This window comes from Micropterus dolomieu, linkage group LG03 (genome assembly GCF_021292245.1).
Source record: "Micropterus dolomieu isolate WLL.071019.BEF.003 ecotype Adirondacks linkage group LG03, ASM2129224v1, whole genome shotgun sequence".
Classification (NCBI taxonomy): Eukaryota; Metazoa; Chordata; class Actinopteri; order Centrarchiformes; family Centrarchidae; genus Micropterus; species Micropterus dolomieu.
In genome coordinates this window covers 20,233,071-20,240,837 of record NC_060152.1, presented here as the reverse complement: position 1 = coordinate 20,240,837, position 7,767 = coordinate 20,233,071, and the positions used below count along the sequence as shown (strand labels likewise).

The 7,767-nt window shown below is 41.1% G+C and overlaps 1 protein-coding gene and 1 pseudogene across 2 annotated transcripts in view; one reads left to right on the top strand and one right to left on the bottom strand.

The window, feature by feature from the left end:
* gpn2 (GPN-loop GTPase 2) overlaps positions 1–7,767 on the top strand; it is a 12,993-nt gene that overhangs the window by 2,514 nt on the left and 2,712 nt on the right. The gene's annotated exons all lie outside the window — the stretch shown is intronic.
* Positions 4,554–4,743, bottom strand: LOC123969074 (annotated as a pseudogene).

The window sequence follows — 7,767 nt, the reverse complement described above, 5'->3', positions numbered from 1 at the left end:
GCTGCTTGTGCAAATTCTTTTCTCCCACACTTTTCCCTTCCACTTAACTTTCTATTAATGTGCCTTGATACAGCACTTTGAGAACATCCAACTTCTTTAGCAATTACCTTTTGAGGCTTTCCCTCCTTGTGGAGGGTGTCAATGATGGTTTTCTGCACAACTGTCAGGTCAGCAGTCTTCCCCATGATTGTGAATTCCACTGAACCAGACTGAGAGACCAATTAAAGGCTCAGGAACCCTTTGCAGGTTTTTTGGATTAATTAGCTGATTAGAGTGTGACACTTTGAGCCTACAATACTGAACCTTTTCACAATATTCTAATTTTCTGAGATTTTGAATTTGGTGTTTTCATAAGCTATAAGCCATAATCATCAAAATTATATCAAATAAAGGCTTGAAATATCTCACTTTGCATGTAATGAGTCTATATAATATATTAGTTTCACCTTTTAAGTTGAATTACTGAAATTTTTCGAGTTTCACCTGTATGTGCACGTCTTACCCACCAAAAAACATGCTTCAGCTTCACCAAAACAAACGTCAGTGGCACACTGACTTAAATTTCTGTTTTGTAGCTTTTCTGTCAGAATTTGCCACCCTTGTCATCATGCAGTCAGTACATACGTGTTTCACTGACCATTTATAGGGAACTATGGGCTTTAAAGGGCTGGACAAGGAGCTTGCTCACATACGCCACATTTCAAGTTGATTGTGATTTATAAATGGAAATCGGCATAGGACGTGCGTGCGCACTGTTTTATAAATCAGAATATTTTTGTTTGTACGCACTTCCTGCGAGTCTTTTCTACGTACAGTTGTATAAATGAGACTCCTGATCAGTCAAGTGAAAACACCTATCACATTAATAAAAACACAGGTATAAATTAAAATTAATGATGGCTGAATTCCATTTAGCTGCTTCAATTTCTCATTTATAAAACTGTGCGTAGAAACCTCACTAAAAGTGTACGTGCGCCCAAAAGCCAAAAATGGCGTTCGTCAAAAACTAGTCAAACTTATAAAACAGTGCGTACGCACAGGTGTAAGCAAGTTCCATTTATAAATCACAATCAACTTGAAATGTGGCGCATTTGAGGGAGCTCCATGTCCGACCCTTCAAACGCCCATAGTTGCCTATAAATGGTCAGTGAAATGCCCCTCATTAATATTAATACGTACTGACTGCATGAAGAAAAGGAGGCAAACTCTGACAAAGAGAAGCTACAAAACGAGATTTAACTCAGTGTGACACTCATGTTCCTTTTGGTGAAGCTGAAGCATGTTGTTTGATAGGTATAAAAACGCACTTTCATGCAACACTTGTGCACCGGAGGAAAGGGGGCACCGATCTGCAGGAAGGGGCATCCCTTTTGAGTAGTGATGTCACTGACTGGAGGGGGATACACACCTACAAGATGGGATGATCCAGGTACTAATTTGGATCCCCCAGTTTGAAAACTGGGGGATCCAAAACCAAATACGTTCCACTTGTGTTTAAACATGTATTTACAGCCCATTCACTTGACGAGGCTGGCAATGAGTTAAAAGAAATAGCCTGTGACCTGTTGTAAATGACAATAAAATAGTGCTATTTTTCCATGTGTTTTTACAAGCAGCGCATCACATTCACACGCTGGCGTACAGCGTTTGGCTCGATAAGGAAACGAACGCGTGATAATACATGAAACTATTCACTCGTATTTGCTTGACTGACACATTTAAATATAATTTGTCCTCCTTATTTATGAGAATAAATTTCAATGCATGAAATATTAATTAATATGATTCCTGATTAAACTGTCCAACATATTTGAGGTGTTCTTTTGCAGAAACAGATATCTCCGTTTGTGTTTATTATCCTCAGTCATGGTTCTTTTGTGCACCGCAAATTATCTTAAATTAGCATATGTTTTTTTATTGCGCACTTCAGGGAAAATCAATCAAACGGGTGTATGATTATTTAGAAAGGCTTTAAGTCTATACTACTCAGTGGTAATATTTCGATATATTTTACACAATATTAGGCCTTCATTTCAAACAGTTTCGTCCTTCTGCCATGTGAGTCGCCGTTTCTCATTTGTCCTGTTTATGTGCGTACGCATGGTTCAGAGTTTGCTTACGGGACCACATTTTCCCGTCAAGTTTGTTTTTTATAGATCACAACCTTTGCTTGGGAAGTGGCGTACGCACGTTTCCAGCCCTGTTTTTTCGTACACACCGTTTATAAATGAGACCCCTGTTCTTCATATGTGGCTCGACTAATTCAGGCTAACATACTGTTATCAGGCTACAATAACCATGTTAATGTTCATGTTATTTCTCATATAGCTAATGTGGTTCTTTGAAAGCAGTTCAAGGATTGATGTGTTAATCCTGGATTAATTTATTTTGAACTCAGCCCTTAATTTGAAGTAAAGGCAAAACAAGTAAAGAGTTGAAACTGCAGCATGTGGGTAAGGACCAGTCATCAGTGTTAATATGACTGGCTGAGTGCTGATAATGTGATTGCAATTACATGAAGTAAGCCTAGTTGTTTTTGGAACCCTCCCTGAAGGCATTGGGGCAAGATTCAACGATGTGGAAGTCTCATTTGATGTGTTCCTGAACTTTTACTGGTGTTATTTTGTTCTACATTGTGTTCCACAATGCTTCTACTGTCTCCATACATTCATCACTATTAAAGACTAGATGTTACCAGTGAATGAAGATGGATTATGAGTGATGTTGGATGCATGATTGATGTGTTCCTGATAAGAGAGCCTTTTCAGTGTTAATCAGAAGGTGGCATTGCATGAACAATTATTAAATTTTACTGTGTTCTGCAGTTAAACATTTAGTACAGTTTGGTGAAGATATCTTTTTGTTATCTGACTTCACTATCCCTAAAAACAAGACAACACAATGCTGGTTATCAACTCGGTAAGTCAACCCAGAGTTTCCCAATCCAGCCATGAGTGCATTCATATAAAAGGGGCAGTGTTTGTAGCAGATGATCACATGGACAAGTCTGCTGGCAGCAGAGCAAACTACAATAAATAAGAATATGTTAAACACATAATCCAGGCTAAAAACAACACAGGTGCAGCTGCCACATGCAGGAAAGAGTGAATCTGTACATTAAAAGGCTTATAATATCACTACCACATCAGTAGGGCATGAGTGGATCTGACTATAATTACATTTATGTTTCATTAAATTAATATGTTGCGTAGATGTATTAGTGGCTTGCTTGTATGACAATGTTAGGCTTAGACTTTCGGCTGCTTTTCTGCTTCCTTTAACTCCCTCAGCTGTGATGGCGGCCCACAGAGTAGCGTGAACAGATCATGTCCCAAAAAATTCCGGACAGTCCCTAATTTAGCTAGCGTTAGCTAACTAACAATACACAGCCTACATTTTTCTGTATTTGTTTCAGGTTCTTCTCTTCTCCTTTCAACATCTCTGGGTAGCGATTTTAATTGCTTGATTGTAAAAGCTAAAAAAACAAGGCTTTTTGCACACAAATCATTGGAGCGCAGCCATGAAAGTGTCAGACCTTAGTTAGAGCTAGTACTATACTGCACTGTGATTGGCCAGCTGCATATTGAGGGCGTGGCTTAGGGTCACTTTGCTTCAAAGCACAGCAGCATAGCACACTTCCTGGGGGCTTGCTCAAAAGCCCCTCAGCAGGCTTCTGGAAAATTTGCCAATCAGAAGAAAGTGGACATTTAGGGTTAGGAGCCTAAAGCCTAGTTCACACTACACGATTTTAAGCCCGATTTGCCACTCGGCGAGCTCAGTGACCGTTGGGCTATGATCAGGGGTAAATCAGTGATCGATCGGCGGTCGGCAGTCGTTATGTGTGTGTTACTCAATGACGTGTCAGAAAGGCTCCCCGACACATTTCTGACACATCGCCGACGTCTGCCAGATATCTAGTATGCCAAATACCTGGAAGAGTCGGCCGACTTGACATCCACATCCAGCCAATGAGAGCAGGCAGCTGGCGGAACAGGCAGCTACTTTTTCACTACAAAACACTTTCTACTCACCTCCAGCTCTCTCTGTAGCACAGATGATCCCTGCTACCTGCATGTGCTAATCTATTCTTTCACCCATATTCTTTGTCTTTATAATTGGTATCTTTATAATAACAAACAACAGCAGCTTCGTGTGTAGTTTTGCGTCATTTCCCGTTTCACATTTCACGTGTTTTCTTGACAAAACGAGACCAGCGTCGGGTGACAGAGTCGTTGTCAGCTTGCGTAGTGTGTGACCTCCTGTCTACTATCAGTCACGTAATGTGAACGCCACAATGACTTCAAGACTCCCGTCACAAGACAGTAAGTTGTGTAGTGTGAACAGCACGGCCATCTGCCATCGGCCGACGCTGAAAGTCGTGTAGTCTGCACGAGCCTTTAAAGAAACAGAAGACCCAATGGCTTGTTTCAGTAAGAGAAGCTGTATAAAAGGACCAGTCTAAGAAACAAAATATTTTTTTTGTATTGCTTATCACTTAAGAAATCATTCTAGATCAGACATCACCATATTAGTTTTTTGTAGTACCACATGTTTCTACTCAGATCATATTCCTTTCACCAAAGCTCCATAGAAAAGTAATGAACAGTCATCAGTAACAGAGAACTGCATCATGACTCTCTGTCTGCTTCATGCTCAGAAAGGAATATCACAACTCGTTTATCGTGATTAACAAGACCAAACACACATTTCTCAAGTCAGAAACTATAGAAATAATGTGGCCCATAATGCAAAGCGCTAGAACTGTAACAACAACCGGTCTGTTGTGTAGAGGACAACAACAGAACTTGTTTTACAATTTTCAAATTCTGTTTCATTACTAAATCCACTTCTAACAGGTTTTGAGGCGAGAAATCAACTGTGTAGATTTTAAATATCGTCAGTTTTAGGTAAATTGTTGGCAAATCGAGAATGTGATTGAACGTTTTCGGAGTTGACAAGCTCCGCAAATGCGGTGGGTGAAGCTAATGAGCCAGCCCACGGGGTTAGCTAACGAGCCGGCCAGTCAGCTCCAGTCTGCTCACAGAGCCCCCTGGTCCCCGAGCCAGCTCACGGAGCCCACAGCCACACAGACCAACACAGCAGACGAGTCCAGCAACAACGTGAGAGTAAAGACCCGCAGCTGTGAGACAGTTTAAATGTTCGTACCGCTGTTATTCTGTCATTACAGTCTGAGTAATGTTGTAACGTTTTAACTTTAATCAAGAGACATCTGGCCCGTGATGGGCAGGCTTGTGTAAGGTAGAAGCACTTTGATAAAAACAGTCAATCATTCTCATTCAGGGTTCCTCTCCGCCACCAACAAGCTCCTCCATTCATTTAGAGTTATTAATATTTTATTACACTCAGTAAAAGTAAAAATATGTGGTAATAACTGCATTTGATCAATGAGCACAGCAAAGTGTCTGAAAAGGTCCTAAACAGGTAGATGAATAATTTGGCAGAACAGCTGTTGTAAGCTACCTGCCGAGATCCGCATCCACCTCTTGTCATGGAGTTGTATAACTAAAGTTCAGGAACAGGACCACACCTCTCCCTCACTAATTCATCCACCTGTGCTTCACTCATTTCATCCACCTGTGCCTCTCTAATCCAATCACATGCACCCATGTATATAAGCCTGTCTAACCCCTTTTCTTTCCTGCTTCTCACATTCCTTCTATCTGAACCCTGTTGTCTCACCTCTTTTAATGGGCAGCCCGGTGACCCAGTGGACAGCACTGCAGCCTCACAGCAAGAAGGTTCTGGGTTTTGACCTCGCTCAGCACAGGCTTTCTGTGCGGAGTTTGCATGTTCCCCCCGTGTTTGCGTGGGTTTCCTTCCACCATGAAAGACATGCATGCTAAAATCCGTAGTTCTACCAAGTAATCATTTTTGTTTTTTCTACAACATGAACCACAGGGGGGTTCATAAACAAGCTGTTTATCGAGATAAGCCCCCACCCTGAGTCTCAACCCCCAGGTTCCTAGCTGCTCTGATCACCAAACCCTAAACAACCTCCTTCATCCCTCCATTCTCGACCCCTTCATCCTCGACCCCTACATCCATCTCCCCTCGACCCCTTCATCCTTGAATTTTGTTCAGTTTGAATAAGCGAATGCGACATACAGTATATGCGGGTATTTTTCCAGCGTTCCAACGCCCACCCCCTTACAAATCTATGCCAATCAAACACAGGTAACATGAAATTAACATAAACAACAATCAATGAATGCCCCCTAATCCGTGTGTTACACAATTTTACATCCCTTGGTACATCAGGGCCCAATTTCAGCGTGACACACAACAAAAAAGAATGGCAGTCTGATGCCAATTACCGTCAAATAGACATTATATGGTGATATCAAGTTAAATACATTTACCTGCCACATTAGCAGGTAGCCTATGTTGATTTGTGACTCTAACTTGTCCTTAGGTGTGAGTGTCAGTGTGACCGGTTGTTTGTCTATGTCTTTGTCTACTGGCGACCTGCCCAGGGTGTACCCTGCCTTTTGCCCGATGTCAGCTGGGATTGGCTCCAGCCCCCCGCAACCCTGTACGCAAGATAAGCGGTTGACAATGGATGGATGGATAGATTAGCAGGTGGCCTTCCAACATTTAGCCGCCAAACGGAAAATCCACCTGCATTTGGATTTTAGTCATTTCTTTCAACTAAGCTATTTTTTTAATCCTTACTAGACATCAACTCCTCCAGAGGTGATATGAATAACCAAATGGATGACTCATGAGAAATCTTATTTTTGAGAAGACTGAAATATACTCTTCAATGTGCGTCAATGTGATTTTCAGACAGTTTTCTTACTGTAATAATTCTGTTTCTGCCTTATTGTTTCCTACAATAGGCCACGTTCTACCTATTCTACCTACCTATCTACCTCTATTGTCGGCAGAAACAGAATTATTACAGTAAGATAATTGTATAATGTGTGTCAATGTGATCTTAAAATCACATTGACAAACATTAAAAGGGCTGTTTGTGGTTTCTCAATGAAATTACTTATAAATAAATGAAAATTTTCACTGCCTAAAACCTCACTTACAAATGAAGCACACGCCTGTATTCTCTGTTGCTTGCATCAGCCACTGTTCTGCTTTTACAGTTTTTTCTGAATGCTTAAGCGCTAATCGTGATTCTTGTAGCACAATTTCTAAAGCTATTAATACGTATAGCAAAACCACTCACTGAGTTTGCAAAACTAAAAGCACAAACACTGCTTTGCACTCAGTTTGCAATTTTGTAACACACACTTAGCAAAACTGTAGGCACAATTCACTGCACAACACTCTTTTTGCAGAACTTTAAACACAACTCACTGCTTACACTCAATTACCAAATTTCCAACACACTCCTAGCAAAATTATACACATGTATGGCTATCATTAACACTATTTTGCCAACTGTCTGGCACACTTTCACATGTGAAAACTGTTTTAGATAATTAGTTCACTTTGCAATCAGCCTAAGCACTATAAATAAGCCACAGGTAAGCTGTCTGTGTGGAGTACAATGGAACGAGCAGTAAGAGTGAGAAGAGTGAGAATCAGAGGAGGCCGAGGAGAAGTTGGAGGAAGAGGACGTGGAGTTGAAGAAGTTGGAGGAAGAGGATGTGGAGTTGAAGAAGCGAGAGGGTTAGAGGAAGTTAGAGGAAGAGGACAAGGAGGAGCAAGAAGAGGACAAGGAGGGGAAAGAGGAAGGGTAAGAAGAGTAAGAAATAGAATAACTGATGACATCAGAGCTACAATAGTGGA